The sequence below is a fragment of the Myodes glareolus genome, chromosome X (assembly GCF_982192425.1).
Source record: "Myodes glareolus chromosome X, mMyoGla1.1, whole genome shotgun sequence".
NCBI classification, from domain to species: domain Eukaryota; kingdom Metazoa; phylum Chordata; class Mammalia; order Rodentia; family Cricetidae; genus Myodes; species Myodes glareolus.
Window position 1 is genome coordinate 45075410 of NC_142053.1, and position 24118 is coordinate 45099527.

Sequence of the window (24118 nt, forward strand, 5' to 3'; positions counted from 1 at the left end):
GTATGTATTTATTTATTTATTTTTGTACATATTATCAAATACAAAGTTACTTTAGCTGTTTTTTAATAGGACTATACCACCCAGTATGGGTAAAACACACACACACACACACACACACACACACACACACACACACTAGCTAGCTATCCAGTTGCTATCCACAAGTAATAAATGAGTTGGTGTGTGTGAAAATAATCAGAGCTATTATTAAATATAGCCCTAGAAACTTTAGAAGAAAATTCTGTAAATGCCCTAAGGGTTCTATCAGAAAAATGTCATCTTAAATTAGTATTTTGGGAAGAAACATTGACCAAGGGTCATTCAGAGACCCAGAATAAAGATGGCAGTTTGAGGTCTCTTACACTAAAAATATTACTCAGACTCTTCTCCCTAACTTGTTGCATTAGATTTATGAGATTATGGGATTTAGTTCTAGGACCTGCTGGGTCTAATTAAAGTTTTAGGACTCCTAGGAGACCAGTTGTGGTTGCACAGACTGGATCTAAAAAAAAAAAAAAAAACTCCCTATGATGTGCTCCCAACTCCAGCTTCCTAGCATGGAAGGTTCCAGCCACCATTACGGAGTTGTAGCCTTTTCTCCTTTGGGCTCTAAATGCATTTGGGGTCATTGATTTGGTAACATCACTACAACATAGCACCACAATCCCAGAAAAGACAAACAGCTCCCTTCACTCCAGGCCAGTGTCTCCACTACCCCGCCCTTTAGAACTGGAGGCTCATCTGGCTATGATTCCAACTCCAGACACTAGAAGTGTAAAACAGGAGAAGAGAAAGTAAAGTCATGAGTTCTCCAGTACCATTTGACCTCCAAGCCTTGCCTTGGCTCTGGGCCAAGATTTTAGCTTCCTGCTGTACACAGTCATCTAGAAGTTCCACTGGTATCCCCAAACACAGCAAGTCCATGCTGACCTTGTCAACTATCTCCATCACTCCTCCTATGTGTTCCTTGCCTCCACTGACAGATAAATCACAGATCCTAGCTGCAATGTCAGGGTCATTGTCACCTTTTTCCTTCACCGTGACCCCATGACACTCAGCTCTGTGCTTTCTGCACATTGACATATGTCTGAAGTTATTCCCTCCTCTCAGAGCCCACTGTCACAGTCTCTGGTTCAAAGAAATTTCCTCTCTTGTTTAGACCAATCAGATGGTCAACCTGCCTTTACACTTTCTCCTCTGCATCCTTGCAGCTACCCTGGCACTATTAAAAAAACTGTCTTCCTTCTCAGAAGCCTTCATTGGCTCCTTATTGCTTGCAGAACAAAGGCTCTCATCTTGGCCAAGGAAGCTCTGAATAGCTGACCCCAGCCACCTCTCTCACTCTCCTCCACTTCTACCAATCACACTCCACTGAATGCCCTACACTTTCACACAAGTATAACCCCTCTGCCTGGGGTGTCCTTCTGTTCCTCCATTACTATTTCTGGCAAAAAGAAAAAAGAAAGAAAAAAGAAAACCTCCATCAGTCAGGTTCCAGCTGAACCTCCTTCATCTTTCAGTCTTTTCTAACTTCCCCAGGTATGAATTCAGTTATAACCACTGCCCCCACGAAGAGATATTTGCTCACGCTACAGCAGCCACTCACCCATAAAATTTTATGTGTGCCTCTGCACCTGACAAGTTAAGAAGATCCCCAAAGTCTGGTTGCTCGTATGCATTCTCTGTACTTTCAGGGTTTTTTTTTTTTACAGTGATACTGTTTTTCTCATTTATAATTTGGGAATTCAAATGATAGCTACTATCTTCTAGAATTATAAAGAATGGATAAAGTGATATAGATAATATTCATGAAGATAATATAAAAAAGGAAGGATACGCAGCATTCATTCAGTGCTTTGTAAGGGTCAGAAATTGTTCTAAACTCTTCATATGACTTTGAAAGTTGGTAGAACCAAAGAGTTACTTCGTGCTGTATGATTGTGTGTGTGTGTGTGTGTGTGTGTGTGTCTACTATGGATATAGTAAAGATGACATATATCCAAAATACATGCCCTACATTATGTCTGATATGTAGTGGCAACTCTAGTTTTTCCTTTCTTTTGTCCATTTTCCTGTCCTGCATAACACTGTCCAAGCATCCTCCCATCTCTGGTCTCCAAGGGATAGGGTAATAGAAAGACAATCCAGGAGGCTCTGCTTCCTTATCCATTATAACAGACCAGTAGTTAAAGGAAAAGAGAGAAGCCCCTTGGATCACCTTTGGAGTTGGTGTCTAAAGGATAGCTCCTGATTTCAGCCACAGCTTTTTCAAGGACAGAGGCAATATTGTACTGCAGTTTATGTCCCCCATAAGCACCAGCACTGTGGTGATCAAGTGACATGCGCTAGATAAATTCTTGGCCTTAGGATTTCTAGTTATCAGCACCATCAGCATTTTCAGTGATGGCTGGAGCAGATGCTAGACCATAGCTAACAGATTCTCATGAACAGACAGACAGCAACGGCTAAAGCCACCCAGGAGAAGCCCTTTTGACTGAACTTTGATGGGGGTTGCCACCAGGCCAGCATGCCATGGACTTGTACCCCAAAAACGTATCCTACCACCACCATGAGCGTAACCAGATGCAAATCTCTCCACTTCCTTGGGCCTCCGTGTCCTCACCTGTATAATGCTGCCCCTCCGGGCTGTCTGGGAATGCATGCAAGGCAGGGCAGCTGCAAAAGTTCCTTGCCAAAAGGCTGCGCAGAAGCGAAGTGTTGCTAATTTCAAGTGCTGGGGCTTCACTCACCAGGAAACACTCAGGAAGAGGGTGTGGGGGAAGAGAGCAGGGACTTGTGTATCCAGGACATATGGGGGCCTATATTTGTTGTCCTCCTGCTTAGCAGCATTAACGATTCAAGCTGGTGCTGCCTGTGGAACAGTCTGTCCTTTGGGATCCTCAGGGATAGGAGGGGTTGCAGAGAAGCAGGGCTGCAGCCAGCGCGCAATCCAGTGAGAAATAGAGTGATAGCGATGAGACGCCACGCACACAGGTTCATACGCATGCATTCGCACTCCTCGCAGCCCCCAGCGCTGCCTCGGAACAGCAGCTGGAGCTAATTACAGACAGACAAACAGCGCCTTCTCTGGCTCTTCTCTCAAAACTGTCAACCCCCACCACCACCACCAAACACTACCACCACGACCCGCCCCTGGGAGTTGCTTGAGTTCTTGGAGCGGGTGGTGCCGGCGGCGACACAGCTAAGTGCCTAGAAAGAACATTGCGGGAGGTGGGGTGAAATTTTAGGGAAGTAGGAAGCCACCATGTGGCTCCCTGTCTTGGGGTGGGTAAAAAGGAGGGGACGAAGCGCGGGAGAGAGCTGGCTCGGATACAGATGCAGCTTTGTGTTAACAGATGTGCTCTCCTGGCAAGCGGGAGCCCAGGCACTTAGCTCCTCCCTTCTCCTTCATCTGGATCAACCCAGGGATCCCCTCTCAATCCTTCTCCCTCTTAAATCCCCAACTTCCTCTCCAATTCTATATCTGGCATAAAGCTTAATAAATGTTGAATGAATGGATGGATGAATGAACACATGTACCCTCCTCAAACCCTTACAACTCCCGAGCTTTATTCCCCACCCCCACAGACCATAATAACTGCGTACGCCCTTTCTTCTGCATTTCTTTCTATGTACTCCCTTTGGGTACTTTCAACTCTCACCTACATTCTCCAAACTCCCAAATCTCTTTCCAACACACTCCTCTCCAGCTGTGTGAATGTTCCCGGGGCTTCTTAAACTCAAAATGGCCCTCATTTATGTCTCCAGCAATAACCTCCTCCAAGAAGGATCTCTAATGGTGCCATTTGGTATGCCAAAGTGGCTGCACAGGCAAGAGATACCTGCCCCCTAGCTCCTAGAAGAGTAAGGGCCTCTCTTTACTCCAGAACAAGTTTCTTCCCATCATCCTCTTACTCCTGCCCCACATACCTACAAGGGTAGTCAAATTGGAAACTAACCACCAACCTGGTGCTGGCAGCCCAAACTAAGTACTAAACTAGAACCGACAAATATTCTGCAAGAAGAAGCTCTTAAAAGGAGCTGTGCTCTTCCTTCTCCACCATGCCCCTTCCTAATCCACTGTCATTTTGCAATTCTGGTATTGCCACCCCAGCTTCCCTGCCAGTGGCACCATCCTTCAGCCAGCACCGCAGACTTCAGCTCACTCCTCGACTCCACTCCTCCGAATTTTAGAACCCTCATCTCCAATCTCTCTGCAGTCCTCGGGCAAGTACTGAACCGAGACTGGTAGGATATGAGAATTCCATTCCATGAGAGGAGCGCTGGAGCTGACGACCCAGAATGTTTACCGGGAGCCTGCATTCAAATTCTTTCCTGGTTTGGGCAAGGGTCAGAGTAAAAAAAAAAAAAAAAAAAAAAAAGACCCTCTTTCCTCCAGGCCGCCCTAAATTTGGATAGCAGTCCAACAAGACGCAGTGGCCTTTGGTTTTCTGACAACCTGGATCCTATGAAAGCGGCACCGAAGTGTCGCCGTTAGCGTTTCTGTTGCTGTGAGAAAATACCATGATGAAAAGCAGCTTGGGGAGGGAAGGTTTGCTCCACATTACAGCAGCCATGTCACTCTCTGTGACTGAGGGAAGTCAGACTAGGAACACATGGCAGAAACCTGGAGGCCAGAGCTGAAGCAGAAGCCACAGAGTGGTGCTGCTTACTGGCCTGCTCCTCGTAGTTTGCTCAGCCTTCTTTCTTACAGCGCCCACGCCCACCAGCCCAGCAGTAGCACTATCCACTGTGACCTGAGCCCTGCCACATGAATTATCCGTCAATAAGAGGCTCTGCTTGCCCACAGGCCAAGGTGGTAGGGGGACTTTTCTGGATTGATGTTTCCACTTCCCAAATGACTCTAGTTTGTTCCAAGTTGGCATACAACTAGCCGGCACACCAAGTTTCTTCCTCCCTCCCTCCTGAGGGTCCCTAAGACTGTGCACATGCAAGGTGCCATTATGCCCAGCCATGTAACAGTAACATCTAGACATTTTCAGGTTTTCAATGCAAAGTGAAAGAGTCATCAGTAATTTCAGTTTGGCATATATACAGGGTGTGGCGTAACTTATTCAAAGCCCTCACCCCTAACTTGAAAACAAACATTCACTTAGCAAATCTGAGTCAAGCAAAAACCAACATTCTACGGTTCCCTCCTTCAACTTGTTCCTTTTCTTCTTGTTGGGGAGACAGCATTCAGACATTATTAGTCTTATTACTAATAGCTGCATTACTGTTAAGAATACAAAACCATGTCAAGTGTCATCCTATGCCTGATGTGACATTTTATGCAGCTCTGGAAGTTCCTTTGGCAGCACTGCAGTGTATCATCCACTGGCCTGTCAATGCTAGTGCATGCTTGGGCAGTACGGAGCGGTGAATGGGTGTGAGCCTAGGGCAGTACGGAGTGGTGAATGGGTATGAGCCTAGGGCTCCTGAGCGCTCACTAAAGTTCTTCCGTGCTCTATCTGTGCGACTTTGGCTAACACACTTAGTCCGCCTGTGTCTGCTGCACCTCTTTTGGAAACTGAAGACTGCAATAGCACTCACCTCACAGATTAATACCTGTTAATAAACTAGATGGTTATGGGCTGGCAAGATGGCTCAGAGAGAGTATCAGTACCTGCTACCAGGGCTGATGACCAGAATTCAATTGTCATAGCCCACCAACACCAACCTGTATGTTGGAAGGTGAGGTTTCCTACAAGTTGTCCTCTAATTTCCTTATGCACGCACACACACACACACACACACAGAGAGAGAGAGAGAGAGAGAGAGAGAGAGAGAGAGAGAGAGAGTTTAATTTTCATTCAATCAGAAAATTAATGAAACACTTAGAATTACATCTGGCACATAGTAGGTGCTCAAAAATGTTAGCAATTGGGACTGGAAACATGACTCAGTGGTGAAGAACACTTTCTGCTCCTGCAGAGGACCCAGGTTTGGTTCTTAGCACTCACATAGCAGCTTACAGCCATCCAGAGTTTCAGTTCCTGGGGATGTGACACCATCATCTAGTCCCCATAGGGACTAGACAGCATACAGTACACTTAGAGTGTTTGTAGGTAAACATTCATAGACGTAAAATAAAGATAATTGAATTGTTTTAACATTAATAATTATTATTTTCATGATAGATATACTGACTTTTGTTACCACTGGAGGTTATAATTTGGGGGGGGGCTCCAAAAGAACTCGGTTAGGTGCCCTAGTCACTCACCTAGTCACTCAACGAGTACATGCTGAGCGCCTAAAAGGTCTTGAGCTAAGCATTGGAGTTATATAAACAAAGAACATATGAACCCTGCCTTTGGGACTAAAGAATTCCTCCAAAGAAGTCTTGGATTAATGGTGCCCTGAAGCTCCTAGATGAAGCAGAGACAAATCCTCCCCGGAGAAACACACCCTCAAACCAGTTTTCGCAGGATTACCAAGGTAAAGTCTGGCTGAACATGAGCTCATAATCAAAAATTACAAAACATACAATGAAGTCAGGAACAAGGAAAACAGAATTAGATCCTCAAAGACCTCAGGTATTGCAATTATGGAAAATGAAATACATCTTATGAATATTATAAAACAAAAGCCTTTGCAAACATTAGCCTGGAAGAAGAGACTAGTACAAAATGCACCTTTTCTAAGTAACTTATTTTTATAGAGAGTAAAGATAACACTCAAAGAACATTAACTCCTTCCATGTTACGTGGTTAACAATAATTTGCCCAAATCAGTATTTCAGAGGCTATTGTATTTTTGTCAGACTTGGTGATTAGAGCTATAGCAATTCTTCCCCAAGTCGTGGGACCAGTAACATGAGTACAATGAACAATGACGGACATGGTAAAGCCCCTGCCCCCAAGTAGCTGAAAACTCAGATCACACGTGTGAAACTACAAGTGATATCAGTCTGTGTGGTGGAAGCAACAAAAGTCTTGAGTGTTTGGAAGTGAGAGCTGGCTGAGCAGGTCTTTGAAGCATGGGGTGAATCTGGGGTGAAGAGAACCTTTTTGCATTAGCCAGGAAGAAGGAAAACCTGGGGAAAGCCCTAAGAAAGTTATAGTGCAAATGAGCAACAAAGCAGTACAAGGAGGGGTGGGTGTGTCTTGAGAGCACAGAGGACACAGAGGTAGACCTGGGCTATCACACAAGATAGTGTTATCAAAAGGGTCCCAAGTTTATTTAATGCTCTGTCGTCATCTTGAAAGTCTCAGTTTCTTTGAACATGAAGCTCTCTCATTGTTATTTTCTACCTGGTGTCTTCTTTTAGTAGCCTCAGTCTCAATGCCTGGAAACAGGCTTTCTCAGTGAACTAGACACATACTATTTACACTAGACTACCTGGCCAGTGACGTCTTGAGGTCTGCTTGTCTACATCTGATCAATGCTTGGGTTAGACATGACTGTGCTTTCGTGTGGGTATTTGGGATTTGAACTCAGGTCCTCATGTTTGCAAAGCAAGTGCTCCTACAGGCTAAGACATGTTCCCAATTATCTTCTCGGCTCTTCTAACACTTTAGATATAGTACTACCCTAGTCCATAGAAAATAGAGGCTATCGTTGTTTATGTATCCATCTCCCTCACTGAGCTGTGAGTGCCTTGAGGTGGGGGTTACATTCCTGTATCCCAGCTGCCAGCACAATGCCTACCACATAGCAGGTGCTTAGTAAACGTCTAAAGAATGAATAATGTAGTTCATGAGCATCCTTATCTTCTTCCCCATGTCTTCTGCCACTATTTCTGTCCGGGCTCCTATTGTTTCATCACAATAGCTCCCTGATTGATTTTCATCACTTCCTTCTCCAACCCATTCGAACACCTCCTCTCCCCAGTGGTATGTCTTTCTAAAATCAGAGTCACTGTACCCTCGGTTGCTCAAACACTTTCTGTAATGCTTCCCTGTTTGCAGAGCAAGTATCCTAGTGACATCTAAGAGAATATGCTTTTCCAGCCATGCTCCCTACTTTCCCCCATGTAAGACTGGCCACATTCATGAGCTCTGTGAGTGCCTGTAACCCAAACATTGTGGGGAATGGAGACAGGCAGGCCTCAAGAAGTCACTGGCCAAACAGTTTAGCCAAAATATCACACCTCTAACTTGCTGAGAAACCCTGTCTCAGGGCAATAAGGTCGAGGGTAATCTAATAAGGAACCTATTGTCCAACTCTGGTCTCTGCATGCCACACAAAAGTATGCACCACACACAGATAACACACCAAAAAAAAACCCTAAATTAAGAGCCTCAAGAGAGGGTTCCTAACCAAGACAGGATTCAAGAATTCAGAAAAGAGGGGGCTGGAGAGATGGCTCAGAGGTTAAGAGCACTGCCTCCTCTTCCAAAGGTTCTGAGTTCAATTCCCAGCAACCACATGGTGGCTCACAACCATCTGGAATGGGGTCTGGTGCCCTCTTCTGGCCTACAGGCATACACACAGACAGAATATTGTATACATGATAAATAAATAAATATTTAAAAAAAGAATTCAGAAAAGAAGCACCATCAAAGCTACAATTTGAAATTGGAACCCCACCTCATGGGAAAGCAGAGAAATACACCCCAGGAAGAGATCACCAAATGCAAAGACTCACTGAAAACAACCATGAAATGGATACTATATTGTAGACTGAGGATCATAGCTCTCATCCTGGCTCAAGCCAGTGAAAAAAGACAACTAATCAGAGAATAACAAAATGATATACCAAATGCTATGATCTAAGCACTGGAGGGATTTGGAGGAGAGGTATCTTACCCAGTGTGAGGTGACGGGGGTTAAGGAGGTATCGTCTATAAAGGCATCATTTTCTGAGCACTGGGTGCTATGGATGAGAAAGTGTCAGCTAGGTAAAGGGAGGCAGGGAAGAAAAGGCAAGGCATTGTAAGTGATGCGTGCCAATGCACGTGGCTCCAAAAGAATTCTTAATGACTCTGTGTGATTAAACTCCAGAATGAGTGAGTAGCAGCATGGCAAGATATGACCAGGGAAATAGACCTTTAGTGCCAAGTCCAGGAGTTTGGACTCCATCCTTACAGTAGCTCCCAGCCTTCGTTCCACATTAGAATCAACTGAAAGGCTTTAGACTATTGATGATTAGATCCCACACCAGGAACTCTGATTTAATTTATCTGTGGGAAAGGCATTGGGATTTTTAAAAGCCTTCCCAGTTTAGTGTAGTGTGCAGCCACAGCTTCAGGGAGCCAAGTCCTAAATGTGAGTATTTATCAGAATCATCTAGAGGGTTTGTTAAATACAGGCTGGAGGTGGGCACGCCCAAGCTCTGATTCAATAGCTCCAACTCAGGCGAGTTGTCAGACTTGCTGGTGCTGCTGTTCCTACAACCTCGCTCTGAGAGCCTCTATTCTCAGATGTTGCGAATCCAGTTACAAGGATTAAGCAGAAAGGTATTTGAAAGATCACTCCGGTCCCTTTGGAGGGAATGCATACGGGCGGGCATGGGGAAGAAAGTGAGAGGGCTCATCTGCTTCTGTAATTACCTTCATAAAACCTGCACAAGATCAAGACAGTCGTTACTCCAACATAGATTTGGGAGAGGTCCTGAAGGCCCAACCCCATAACAGAGAAGTTTTTGACAGGTTATGGCTTCTAAGGGACAGGGAGTTAACTGGTCTTCTTCAGAGATATGGCCCTTGGTATGTGGCCCATGCTCCAGAGGCTGACACTATAGCCATGCACATATGGGCAGCACTAATTGAACTCAGTGAATTTTAGGAGGAGGAGGCACAGGAGGAAGAGCCAGAGTGAAAGGGGGAAGAAGAAGGAGGAAGGAAGATGAAGAGGGGGGAGAGATGAAGTTGGAAGGAGTATGTGGCGGGAGTCTGAAAGGAACTAAAGTGGGGAGCAGAATGTAGATTTTAAAAAGTGAGATGAGGGCTGGAGAGATGGCTCAGTGGTTAAGAGCATTGCCTGCTCTTCCAAAGGTCCTGAGTTCAATTCCCGGCAACCACATGGTGGCTCACAATCATCTGTAATGAGATCTGGTGCCCTCTTCTGGCCTGCAGGCATACATGCAGACAGAATGTTGTATACATAATAAATAAAAAAAAAGTGAGATGAAAGGAAGCTATTATAAGAACCAAAGTAAGAGATGTTTGGGGAAGGACCAGCTCTGAATGAAAGAAGTGGGATGGAGAAGATGGGTTCCATTCAAGGGATGCTGAAGATGTAGACTTAGCAGAGCACAGAGATTGGCTGAATGTAGAGGTGAGATAAAAGCCACAGCAAAAGGCAACTCTTGTTTTGTTGTTGTTGTTGTTTGTTTGTTTGTTTGTTTTGCGCCTTAGATAACCGATGATGCTGGTTGTACTAGGCATTTTCATAACGGGAATCACAAAAGCTAAATATGGGAGCTGGTGAGATAGTTCAGTGAGTATCGCAGTGGGTATATCATCTGATATCAAACCTGACAGGACTCCCCAGGATCCACATCATGAAAGGAGAGAACTGAGTTCCACAAGTTGTCCTCTGACTTCCACATGTATGCCATGGTATGTGTGCATGAATGCATAAAAACACACATCTGGATAAATAATGACTCTAAGAGATTTTTAAGTTGAATCTATGTGGGGGCTTTAGCTCATTCCAGGGAGAACTTGTCCACCAGGCACAGTGCCCTGGGTTCAATTTCTAGCAGTGAATAAACTGGACATAGTAGTGCACATCTACAATCCCAACACTTAGGAAGAGGAATTAGAAGAATCAAAAGTTCAAGGTACTACCTAGCAAGTTTGAGGCCAGCATGAGTTACATGAGGATCTTGTCAAGAAAGGAAGAAAGGGGGCAAAGGAAAAGAAAGGAAAGGGAAATACAGTAAACGAAGGGTGACTGGGTATGGTGACACATGCGTATGTTCCAAGCGCTCTAGAGTTTGAGACAGGAAGATACTGAGATCCAGGGCAGCCTGGACCCTGAGACCAAAAAGAAAATTGCAATGATTTAGCAGGCTTGAATGGGCATAGGGAATGGAGGGCATTTCTACCTGCATGTCCATAGCAAGAGTCTCAGAGACTTCAACAGGCAACGTGTTCTGCTCTCGGTACCGTATGTTTCACTTCAACCTTAGTCAGCTTGGGATTCTTTCCAACTGCATGTGAAGTGAAGGGAAATAGCAGGCACCCTGACAGGAAGATCAGCCACCTGAGGTCTGGGTACAAAGCCTGCCTGTCTGCTATACCCCTAAGTATGCTTATTCAGTTATCCATGCATCCGTTCACTCTTTTGTATTTTCACAAAGTTGAAGAATGCTGTTGCCTAGAGTGGCGCTTTTATTTTTAAGTCAAGAAATAATTTTGGGAGCTGGAGAGATGTCTCAGAGTTTAAGAGCACTCAGCTCTTCCAGAGGACTGACTGGGATTCAATTCCACATGGCAGCTCACGACTGTCTGTAACCCCAGTTCCAGGGGATCTGACACCTTCACACCAATGCACATAAAATAAATTTAAGCAAATTATTTAAAAAATAAATAATTCTTGAACTGGGTATGGGTAGCTCAGACCTTTAATCTTAGCACTATAAAGGCAGAAGTAGGTGGATCTCTGTGTAGTTGAGGCCAGCCTGTCCTGCAAAGCGAGTTCCAGGCCATCTAGAGCTACGTGGTGAGACCCTGTCTATAAACAAAGCAGCAAACACTTGTTCCACATCCAGGTAAAGAATTCAGAAGGTGCCCTTATATAACCAATTAAACAAACACGACTTAAGGACAGCTAGCAAAGGAATTCGTTCTGCATGGATAGAAAAGCGTACAAGAACCAAGCAATTTTCCAGTACATTATCCTTGTGACTATTTCTAAGTCTCCTCCATAGGCAAGTAGACTGGCAGCAATCAGCAAGATCAGCAGGAGTGATGGATGGGATAATTGTCCATTAGGGTAACAGATAATGTTCATACCGGGAAGGATTCAACAAGGTAGGCGCATAATAAATGGAAGGAGAGTTAGCTAATGCGATAGGAGTTGCAGTGTCGTTTGTTAGCAGCTATGCTGTGGTCAAATTGATGGTTAATCGTTTGAGACCCTTTGCTGATGGGAGCACAACCTCCCCCACATACACACACACAGAGAGAGAGAGAGAGACAGAGACAGAGAGAAACTTTAGGCTAAGTTAGATAGCATCATTAAAAACTGCTGTTCAAGGAACTCACTGACTTCTACCCATGAGTCATGCTACAGTAAAAAGTGCTTCTGTGAGTTCCTTGATGGTAGAGGCTATGTAGTGTGTGTGTGTGTGTGTGTGTGTGTGTGTGTGTGTGTGTGTGTGTGTTGATGCATGGCATAGGGGATGACACAGAGCATTCGACAAATGTTTATTAAAGTGGAGTTAATTAACACATATGTCCTTTCATCCATCTGTTTCTTCCTTCGACAGACATTCATTACATGTAGGAATTAACAGCTCTGGCCCTGGAAATCCAGGCTTTGGGTTTCAAATTACGACTCCGACTAGCTGTACCCTCCTGGGAAAAGAATGAGTCCTTCTGAGCCTGGTGCCTGCTGCATAAAGTGGGGGAAATTTGCATATAGTTGACTAAGGATTTGATGAGTTAGTAAGTGCTCACTAAAAGGCGACTCTTAATTGTGTGTATGTGAGGCCAGGCCTCTTCCCAGTAACTAGGTCACTGTAAGAGGCCCCAAATGTCTGAAGAAATGACAAGGCGTTTTGGCCCAAGCTGGTTTTCATTAACATGGTTATTTATGTCCTCAGCCCAGCGCCCCACTGCCCCAGGCCTGCCATTTCTGGCCTGGTGCCCCCCTGTGGCAGCTCAAGCTGTATCTAGGTGGGTTTGCTTTCTAGAGAAGCCTGAGAAATTGTGGAGCCAGGAGGTGAAAGAGGAAGGGAAAAAACAGAGAGACTACAGTCAACCGTTAATATGCAACCCCCACCACTCTCCGTCATAGACACTTTCCTAGACTTCTTCCTGCCAAGGGGATTTTGTCGTGGTGGTTTGGTTGGTTGGTTGGTTGATTTTTCTGGGGGGGGGGGGGTGTTGGTTTTGTTGTATTATCTTTGTTGTTTGTTTTGATTTTTTGATGTTATTTTGGGGTTTTTTGTTTGTTTTGTTTTTTGTTGTTCTCTAAGGGCAGAGTCTCATCACATAGCTCTGGCTGGGCCTGTATCTCAGTAGGTAGAATAGGCCATCCTCAGACTTGAAGTAGTTTTCTGTCTTCTGCCTCCCAAGCGTCTCTTTCAAACCTTTCACAGTCCTTGCTTGCACATATCCTGATACATACTCATCACCGATGTCATGCTTGGCTTTTAGATCAAACACAGGTAATAAGTTCGAATTTATGCTTCCAATGTCTGTCGTCCTTCAAGGTGGTATGACCCACTTGAAAGCAAGAGCTACGGCTTGCGCAACTGATGTGTATCCAGTTCATGTTTGGCGGAATGTTCAACTATGTTGGCCCGTAAGCTAACCCAAGTTGTGGATGTCTCCCATCTTACATGTCACAAGAAAGTAGTATAGAAAAAATAAATAAAATGTGCGTATTGGATAGAGTACAGGCAGGCCTGGCTTTGAAGCAAGGTATGAAATACCAACCAGTCCCAAAAAATAAAATGATGGATAGGATAAGCGCTAAAAGAAAAAAGAAATGAAGGAGAAGGAAGAGAAGAGGAGAAGAAAGGAGAAGGAATAGGAGGAAAATAAGGAAGAAGAGGAGGAGAGGAAAGGAAAGAAAAGAGGTAGAAGGAGGAAGGGGGAGGAAGAAAGAAAGGGGGCAGGAAGGGAAAGGGAAAGAGGCAGAGGGAAGGAAAGGGGGAGAAGAGGGAGAGGAAGGGGGAGAGTTGGATCAGTGGCAGTCGGGAAACTCCCGTACAGATGAATGCTGTTCTCGAGGGCGAGTGGGAGGCTAAAATGTACTGTATGAAGAAAATGTAGTGTAATTGAGGCAGAAAACCCCAGGTTTGAATCTCAGCTCTCCATTTCTGTACTGTGTGCCTGTGTATTATGCTTTCTGGGCCTCCGTGTTTTCGTTGTAAAATTAAGATAATGATGGTCCCCATCTCACAACTCTGGTGAGGATGGCATAAGATACAACATAGAAAGTATACTATAACACAGCGCCTCGCCTGTAATAAGGGACTCAGAGAAGCTATTTGATGTGTTAATGCATGGGTATTTTCTGTAAAACGGCATGAAAGGAACTCCGGACCACCTTTAGCATCTGCATTAAATCTGGAAGAAGAATATATAATTCTCAACAAAAGTTGGTTCAGTAAACCAGGTATGATGGCATACACCTGGAATCCCAAAACTTAGGTGGTGGAGGCAGAAGGTCAAGGTCATCCTCAGGTACATAATGAGTTTAAAGTCAGCATGGGCTACATGAAACCCTGTCTTAAAAAAAAAAAGTGGCTCCAGAGCCAAATATAGTGGTACGCACTTGTAATCTCAGCAATCGGTGGAGGCAGACAAATTATGAGTTCAAGATCACCTGACCACATTCAAAAATGCTTTTAAAATTAATGCTAATAAGTATGAAGAGCTAGTTCGGCAATTAAGCTCCTGTCTCTTAGCACACAACAACTAATACTGAAAACAACAGAAAATTAGCTTGACAAGAGCCAAGCCATTCACAGTAAAGTGCGTAGGAAGAAGCCTGCTTTGCCCATTGTAGCCGCATTGTTAATTGACCTGAGATGTTCCCAGAATGTGAAGAAGACAAGCACAAACCAGAGTACGGAGCAGCTCGTTATATCTGCTCCTTCCCTACTCTGCTCGCTAATAACGAGAATCAGGCAAATCGGTCAGCACCAAATCCACAAGAAAAAAAAAAAAACCAAAAAAAAAAAAAACCAAGCCAAAGTGCTTGAAATCAACCATGGTAGCAAACTCACTGGACTGACCCTCTGTTCTTGACCCTGTGGACTTCCCAGCCTAGCCAGCTTCTCGGACTGAGCAACTGTCACCATGTCATCACACATCCTCTGTCCTCTGTAGCAAGAGCTGGTGAGATGGCATTAGTTTACAGCCCAGGCTGCAAAATTCTGTCTTTTATTCTCTTCTGTGATTTCCCACTACCCTGTTCTTGTTTGGACAAGTACCCGTAGAGCAGTCAAGACTCCTGCATTCCCTGTCTCTGGTTTATTTTTTCTTTGTGTGTGTGTCTGTGTGTGTGTGTGTGTCTGTGTGTGTGTGTCTGTGTGTGTGTGTGTCTGTGTGTGTCTGTATGTATGTGTGTCTGTATGTGTGTGTGTCTGTATGTGTGTTTGTCTGTGTCTGTGTGTGTCTGTATGTATGTGTGTCTGTATGTGTGTGTGTTTGTATGTCTGTGTGTGTATCTGTGAGTGTATGTATCTATGTATATGTCTGTGTGTGTGCATGTTTCTGTGTGTGTATGTGTGTGTCCATATGTCTGTGTGTGTATATAACTGTGTGTATGTGTGTATTGTGTGTCTGTGTGTATGTGTGTGTATCTGTGTGTGTATTATGTGTGTGTGTCTGCATATCTCTGTGTGTGTATATGTGTATGTGTTTGTATGTTTGTGTGTGTATGTATCTGTGTGTGTATCTGTATGTCTGTGTGTATATCCTTGTGTGTATGTTTGTGCATGTCTGTGTGTATCTGCATGTCACTGAGTGTGTATGTGTGTGCCTGTATGTCTGTGTGTGTGTATGTGTATGTCTATGTGTGTCTGCATGTCTCTGAGTGTGCATGTGTGTGTATGTCTCTCTCTATGTGTATATATCTGTGCATGTGTCTGTATGTCTGTGTGTTTATGAGTGTGTGTTTGGATTGGCCATTTGCCAAGATGGCTAATCAGCATTTTCAAAGTGCAGGTGAGTTATCGTCTCTACTATCTGAACTGCCTGCAACTTAAAGCAATCAAAATCTCCTTAGGATATGCAAGTCTTTCTGGACCTTCCAAATTAAAATCCATTTTTGGCAGTAAACAAGGCTGTCATTTTCAAAGTGTAGTAGCCACTTTTAGGAAATTTGGAAAGTAACCCAGAGGTTACGTTTCTCATGGCTAAAGTGCTCTGTGTTCGTTGTAATCAACTGTTTGATAAGTGGCATCGTAGTCATGGGTGTGAAATGCCTGGTTTCTACCAGAGTATGGGTGGCTTGTTCACAAGTGGGGAAGGCAAAGTAAATATAACTTTGCCTCCTAGTCTTAGAGTTGGCCCCAGCATGCAAATTCCTGTCTGCAAACTTATTCTATGCCAGGATTTGATAGGTTAATGTCAGCAGCTGGCAGAGATCCGCCTGTGGTTACCGTGAGTGCCACATGGCGACAGGTAACGACAACAGAAGACTGCCAGAGAGGAACGCCCAGCTTGTCAGAGGGGCAGATGACCTAGATTGCTGGTCAGCAATGTTAACAGGCCCTGATCCAGGTCACTATTGGACCTACAGAGAACAGTCAGAAGCAGCCTGGACAGGGCACAGGAGATGACAGCTACCATTTATTGAGCACTTACTCGATGCCAGGCCCTATGCCAGGTCTGGCTATGTTTTCTCATTTGATCCTAGCATGAACCCCATTTTACAGAAAGGGAAACTACAGCCAGGAAAGAGAAGACCGATCCAAAGCAGAAACCGGGAACAAGACTAAGTCCAAAGCACTTTGAAGGCAAAGTGGTTGAAGGCAATTGCCAACAAACATTCAGGAATCTGAGCTCCTTAGAGCTGTGGTGACTGGGAGTTGGAGATTTGTGCCTGAGCCATTCCATCCCTTTGGCAGACTCGCTTTATCGAACTAGCTCTGGCTGTCACATGTCAAAGTGGCTGGCCAGGGTACAGTGCTGGTTTGGCAAACTCTGGGTCCAGAAGGGGAATGGACAGGTGCCTAGCATAGATTCCTTTGAAGAGTACCTGAATGGCCACATGCCCTAAAACTTCAGCTAGCACAGCAGTAGGAAGGGGAGACTGGTGAGCTGCAATAAGGAAGATCCTTCTATAATCAACACTAATAACGTCCCCGTTTAGACGATAATATTGCACTATCATGGCTACGTGCCCATAAGCACAAATATTCTTGACTGTCAATCATGAAGAGTCCTGCTCAAGTTCCACAGTAACTACAGCGAAGGCTCAGGCTCTGCCGACACTAGCACACAATGGAAGTCCTGCTGAACCCTGATGTATGACCTATCTGTTGAATCTTGTCCCGCGGACATCATCAACAGTATGTTCTTGAGCCAGCACTGTCCTTGGCACCAATCAGCAGTCTGAGGACAAACAACACTGGCTTCCAGCCTCCTGCCACTAGAGTGCTTGGCTCCTATGCCCACGCAAAGCAAGCATCCCTTACTTTCAGGAATTTGGGCTCATGGGCATAAAAGCAGGTCCAAGTACATGGACAAAGTTCCATCCAGCTTGGGCTTTTGAAGCATGAGGAGGTGTGGCAAAGGTGGCATACGAACTTCACAGAGATCCAGTTACAGTGGCTGTGCTATTTAGCAAAGTCCAAGGGGCTGGTGGAGGACCTCGAATAATAACACAGTTGCATTCCCAGCTGTGTTCAATGAACAGCATATCATGATTGCCTTTTCACAAAAATATCAGTGACATAATCCTAACAGGCTCGCAGCCCTCTCACTAGTGCAATAAAACAATGACCCAATTATTTCTGAGAGCCGGAGCAGCAGATATGATGACTGGGTGGGTCGTGCAGGGCCCTGCGCGTGATGGATGGGGCACAGTAGGGCAGCTAAGTGTGTGCTGGGTTTGGAAGCCTGCCTCCCCAGCCAAAACTCCTACCATTCATCTGGTCAACGGGGGGAAAAAATAAAACCATTCAGTATGAAAGTTCCCGCTTGTTCTAATGACGGCGGCACAGCACTGATTGAAGCAAATTCTGTTTAAAAAGCGAGCCGGTTTGTGGGTATTTGTTTATTTATTCCTCTCCCTCTCTCTGGCTCCCCACACCCTGCCTCGTTCTGCAAAGGATTTGAGATAGGATTTGAACACTGAAAGTTTGTTTAAGTCTTAAACAGGTCCAGCCACTTTTTAGACTGACGACAAAATGAAATCCTTTGGATCAGACACTGTGCTCTTCAAACACAGGTTCGCCCAGTCAGAACTAGTGGCCCTTGTACCCTGCGGTCAGAGAGACTCCTTCCACCAGACCACTCTGGTCCCCAGTGCTACCCTTCACTGGGGAAATAAACAGAAGCCCAGAAGGCTGCAGCCAGAAGAAAAGAAGGCCACAGAGACCCACTCTCTCTCTCATGAGTTCATTCAGTCTGCAAATATTGACGGGACCTATTCTGAAGCAAGTTCAGGGGAACGGAAAGAACTCTCGGTTACTTTTTACCTGAGAAACTCCAAGTTCAATGGGAAGGACCGACAGGTAAAAACTTAACGTTCAAAGACAAGAGGCAGCTGGGCGGTATACACACCGCATGCCCACCCAGTGTGCACAAGGACCTGGGTGTTCTTCCCACCACAGGAGGAAGAGAATGGCCCTGCTCATGCTGTGGGAGACGTACTCTCGAGGGTGGTGTGGGGGCTGCGAGTGGTGTGGCCAGCTTAATTCATGCACTGCTCTGACTGTCTGGAGTTCAGCTTTTGGTTCTGTCTCTCCATAACTACGTGGCCTTAGACACTTTGCTTCTCCCCTCAGAGCCTCAATTCCCTCATCTGTTAAATGGGGCTAAGAATAGAACTGACGTCGCTGGGTTATTATGAGGATTAAATGAGATAATCTGTGTAGAAACCGAGAAGCGTTCCTGGCCCACAGAATGCACCCAATAAAAACAAGTTCGCTTTTTATGCTTTTTATTTCCTTTTGTTTAAGGACTGGTTTCTAAAACAGAATTGTTTTCAACAAACTCCTCCCTTCCAGCCCCACTTTTTTTTTCCTTTCATATGGAATGACACAGATCTGCCATGATCTTTCCCTCAGCAACCATATGTCTGGCAAGAATCTCAGGGAGAAAACATTTCCCAGATGGTTTTGTTTATGTCGGCCTACTATGTGCCAAACTCCACTCTAGATGAGAGCGGGCACATTGCTAGGCCATGTAGACAAGGCCCCTGCCCTCTTGGTGTTTTCATTCCAGTGTGTGAAACATACCATAAACAGAAAACATAAACACGGATAAATTCCCAGAGAGGTAATAACTGAGGAAGCCTTGCTCACAAAAGGAATATTAAAAAAGAGCAAGGATAACTAAAAGTTGATAGCAGAGAAAAAGGAGGTTTATCTTCAGAATAATATTAAAAAGCTGAGAACCAAAGGTTAGGACGAAGCCTCCCATGCCAAAAGCAAGAGCAAAGGCAATCTAGGCAGAGGCAGTATGCACAAAGGTCCTGGGGCAGGAAAAAAATGTTGGGAGTGTTCCAGAAACTGAAAGAGCAATGTGGGTGAGCTATAAGTTCCTGACAGGGAGGTAAAGCAAGCAAGATGGTTGCATGCACATTGAAGCTGAGAAAGCCCAGAGAGATTAATGGACTTACCCACAATGCCTCGCACATAGTAGGCGCTCCATATGTTGCAGACTGCTCAGCCAGTAGGGCGGGGCTCAGGCCTTTCGCCTTCCAAATTCGGTCTGAGATTTCCCACCAGAACTAGGAACCAGCTACCCAGGGAGACTGAAACATACAGTCTTTTTTGTTGTTGGTGGTGAGTCATAGGCAACGCGCATTAGAGTGTGGGGTCGAGTGGCCCCAGCTGCTGCCTGTGTGTAAGGGGCGGGGGTGGGCTCAGGCCGTGGCTGAAGCTTTTTAGCATGTTTATGATGAGCTGAAAGCACTCACTGCTTAATTTAAAATACCGCTCACACATACACATACAATTCAGCAGCTGGGGGAGCTGCCAGGAATTGAGGCTAAGTGTAGAAAATTGGAGGATCAGGAATATCAGGTACCCAGCCCTGTTTCCTAGCTCCCAAGGGCTGTCTCTGATCCCATATAGTCCCATCTTCTGGAACAAACTCCTTAAAGTCAAGACATAGATGGGTACTGCAGCAGTTTGGGAAGCAGAGACCTCTCCAGAAGCCTTCAGGCTAGCCACACTGGTAGCCCCACCCGGTCTTCAGCTTGCCTGCCTTCCTCTGCATCCACGCCTTGTAGCCCAAGCCCACCCCCTTGGAGAAGCCGCCTCCTCTAGGCGCCTCCCAGCTCTTCTTAAAATCTGACAGTTGGGAAAACTCATTTAGTCCAGATTGCGAACTGCCTAGGCTGGCTGCTGCTGTTTCCGGGGTGTGTATCTTGTCTCCCCAACCACAGGGGGGCCCCCATCACACACTGAGTATTCCTTTGTGCTCCTCCCTCTTCTCAGCACACACAGAGAGGCTAGTGAACAGTTGTTCACCGGTTGCATGGCCGTGTGTCCTTTGCAAAGCCTCTCCAGGTTGAGTACCTGCTCTTAATAGAAGAGCATGACCTTCAATTTGGCAAAGAGGTGGGGAATACCCGGGGGGTATCCTCTACACAAAAGGTAGCCTGGGGACAAGCTAGATTAACCTGCAACCTGTCAATCACAAAACCGCTGTGGGGTCAACTCTTTGAGCCTGTAGCTCATAACATTCCTTCTGCCCAGAAGGCATTCTGTGCCAACACTACCTGTACAAACGCCTATTCACCCATCAAAGGGAAACGCTCTTTTCTGTAAAGCTCTCCCAGCTGGGCCCTATGCCCCCTTCCTCCCTTCTATGTCCTTCGCTGCAGAACTTCGAAGCAGTAACCTAGCTTCGGATCCCAGCTCCATCCCTTCCTAAGGTAGCATCCGCTTTCTGGAAAAAAGAACGCCACAACAGCCTCAGGGGGCTGTTGGGAATGGCCCATGAAATGTCACCTACGGCCTTCTCATCCCAAGACAGGCCCTCCAGAGCACAGAAGAACATTTCTTGTCATGCTCGTTGTTCCTGGGAAGGAGGGGAATGGAATGGTTAAGAATGCGAACTGGAGAAGCAGACTCATCTAGGTTCCAAGGCTGGTGTGGTCACTTCCTAACTATGTGACCTTGGGCCAGTCACTTCCTTTCAGAGGCCCACTTTCCTGAATGTGTAAACTGAAGCCGTCCTAGCCCTTTCCCATCACAGAACCTGCTGGGAGGGTTCAAAGACGAACTGGACTCAAGGCAAGCCTGTCGAACGAAAACTGGCCTTGGGACCACGCCTTTCTCCAACCCAACAAACTCCTTTAAGGGCACAGACAAGATTTTACTTATCTTCGCATCTCCGCTGCCTTGCTCAGCCCAGAACCTCTGCAGCTGGCAGGCCTACAATAAATCATTGTTGAATTGAATTGAAAACCCAAACCAGATGTGCCTCCTCCCCTGTCAAATGAAGCTTTCAAGCTGGTGGGCTGGGCCTGCCGCCCCTCCACTCCCCCTCCTTCCAACTGAGCTGCCGCCATTGTCTGAGCACGGGCTCTTGGAAATGTGGCTGTGGCCGCAGCACTTGGAGGGTGTGGGAGTGAGAGGTGTGAGAGGGAAGGGAAGGACACTCAGTCTGCTCCCAGGGGCCTCATGCAAATTACCCTTGAAGGGCACTGTCCTAGTGTCTCTGTTGACCGCAAAGAGGTGACACACCCTTCGGGAAACTGGCAGGCAACAGATGAAGCTTGCCTTCCCCTCCTCCCCCGAACACTGAAAAATCGCACAAGTTCAATGTGGAGAAAGACCCCTTCTTAGTCCATGGAGTTGAGACCTGGTGGTTTGGAGAGGCTCGGCGGCTCTGAAATCCTAACAGTAGAAGTCAAACCCCAGCCCACTGTCCACTCACAGTAAGCCTCCTCTCAGGGCCAGTCTTACTACAGGACAAAAGATTGCATTCCCCCACCCACCCACCCACCCCATCCCCACACTGCAAGACCCCTGGCAGCAGGATGCAGGCTAGGGGTGCGTGGTTGGGATGGGCTTCACTAGGGGAAGTGCTTCAAAAATGCCAACGACAGTTTTCAGACGCTGTGTCTCTTGTTTCTGAACCAGAGATGATTAGACAAGGTGGGGGTTGGGGGTAGAACCTATGCTCTACAGCACAAGGTCAAGATTAAGAACCAGATCCCAGAACATAGCAGGCTGAATGGGGACCCTGGCTTTGCCACATGTTAGCTTCCCTGAAACCTAGCAAGTGACTTAACCTCTCTGCCTCTGTGATCCCACCTCACATGGTATTAATAATGGTACCTTCTCCCAGGCTTTTCTGTAAGGACTAAATGGACTAGTGTTTATACAGCCCTGGCCATATGCACAGCACATGGGAAACACTAAACTGCTTGCTAACTAAAAGATAAATACATACTCCGGTCCCTCTACAGGCAGACTATAGGCAAGGTTGGCAAATGGTTAGGGAGGGCCAGCTGAGCTTGCCTTTGAATCCTGGTCTCAGAATTTCCAAGTCACTCTCTCTGAATCTGAGTTTCACAGTCTCTAACATGGGGTTAAGGGAGAATTTCCTGGGAACATTGTGCCGGGGTTGAAATGAGATATCTCCGCAGTCCTGAGCACGGGGCAAACGCGCCATGTGGAGTGAGGAAGTGCCCAATAACAGCAAAGCATTCTTCCTCTGAATCTTGGGAAACACTACCCTCGATCCCAAGTTTTTCCCCTTTTCTTCTGGCTTAACTCATGGCATGTAGCTTTAGAAATCCTGCCACAGTAAAGGAACAATCTCAACATTTTGCCAATAAAATTACTAAACATGTTCTCCCCAAGCCAGAAAGAGGGAGCGTTTTGGTCACCTCTGCACCAACCAAGTATGGGTAGTTAAGTTTCCGTGTTTAGCAGACCAGACCCCCCCAACACCCCCACACACACACAGCAGAAGTCACTCCGCAGTATAAATGTGAAGGAATGAGTGTTTTACTGCAAACAAAAGCCATCTTTGTTTGCTGCCCAGCTTTAGGAGAGAAAAAAAAATACCTCAACCCAGGAGCTTGGAAAATTCTTGAAAGTTCTCATTTTATTCCAGCAAATCCAACAAAATTGGCAAGATTTCTGGACGTGTGAGCCTGAATTAGAATGAGCCGCCTCTACCCACTTGCCTCCCCACAGCACCCAAAACCCAGGAAGGGTCTACTGGGCATCGATACGCATTGACGGTCCCTCCGTGACAGCCCCAGACTCGACTTCGACAATGTCTACCACTTTGCCAAAGCATTCGCCAAATGGTGCTAAAAAGCACATTTTGCAAACAAGGAGGGAGAAAAAGCATCCATCAACTCACCAACTCTAACACAACTCTTAATTTGTGTGGAAACTTGTCCTCCAGGCTCTATCCACGTGCAGACATATTTTTACAGCTCTGTAGTCATAGGGAAAAACTGCAGCGGCTCCAGCCAAGAACCAGATACCATACAGCTCATGTCACTAAACTTTCCAAGCGAGAGCTTTTGCCTCCCTCATTCACTCCATTCATTCATTCAGTCAGTCAGTCAACAAACAAGGATTGAACCAGGCACTTGGGCTATGACCTGGGGAGGCCTGAGATAACAAAGGCACAGGACCCACCTTTAAGCTGCTCCCTGTTTATCGAAGGAAAAAAGAAAAGTCAGCAGGCAATGATAGGATGCTCGAGTCGATGTGTAAATGCAAAATGTAAAAGCAGAGAAGAGGCGCTTCTAAGGGAGGCAGAAAAGGGGTACTGGAGATGGTGTGGGCAGTGGGCAGAGGAGAGCAGGATGCTGTTGGGTAGCCCAAAGGAGTCTGGCTCTAGGCAGGTGTTCGTGGGTGTGGTAAAAAAGGAAAGCGGGAACGAGATCATTAAGATCGAAGGTTTCTTGGGCACTCTGAAGGCTGGGCAGTGTTTTTGGAAGGATGGGAAGCAAGGCAGGAGCACAGACACAGGCTCACTTTAGGAAGCTAGTCCCAGCAGTATACTGGAAGCCGGACTGGAGGACAGGAGATGGTTAGTAGTTAACAGGGGACTCGCCACAGGAACCTATCAAAATGAGGGGGCTCTAACCTTACAAACTGTGTCACCAGGACAAGTGCCTTGCCTCTCTATGCCTCCATCTCCTCCCTCTGTGCAGTAAGAATCACAACAGCATTGCCCTTTGGGGAGCTGCTGGGGGACTGGGTAAAAGGCTGCAGGCAATGCACCTGGCCCAGAGGCTTTTTCACGGGAGACACTGGAGCCAAGAAACTACTGTCGCCCTTTGTCCCCTGCCCTTCTCCCCAACCTTCCTTATAGGTTGGTACGGTACTAAG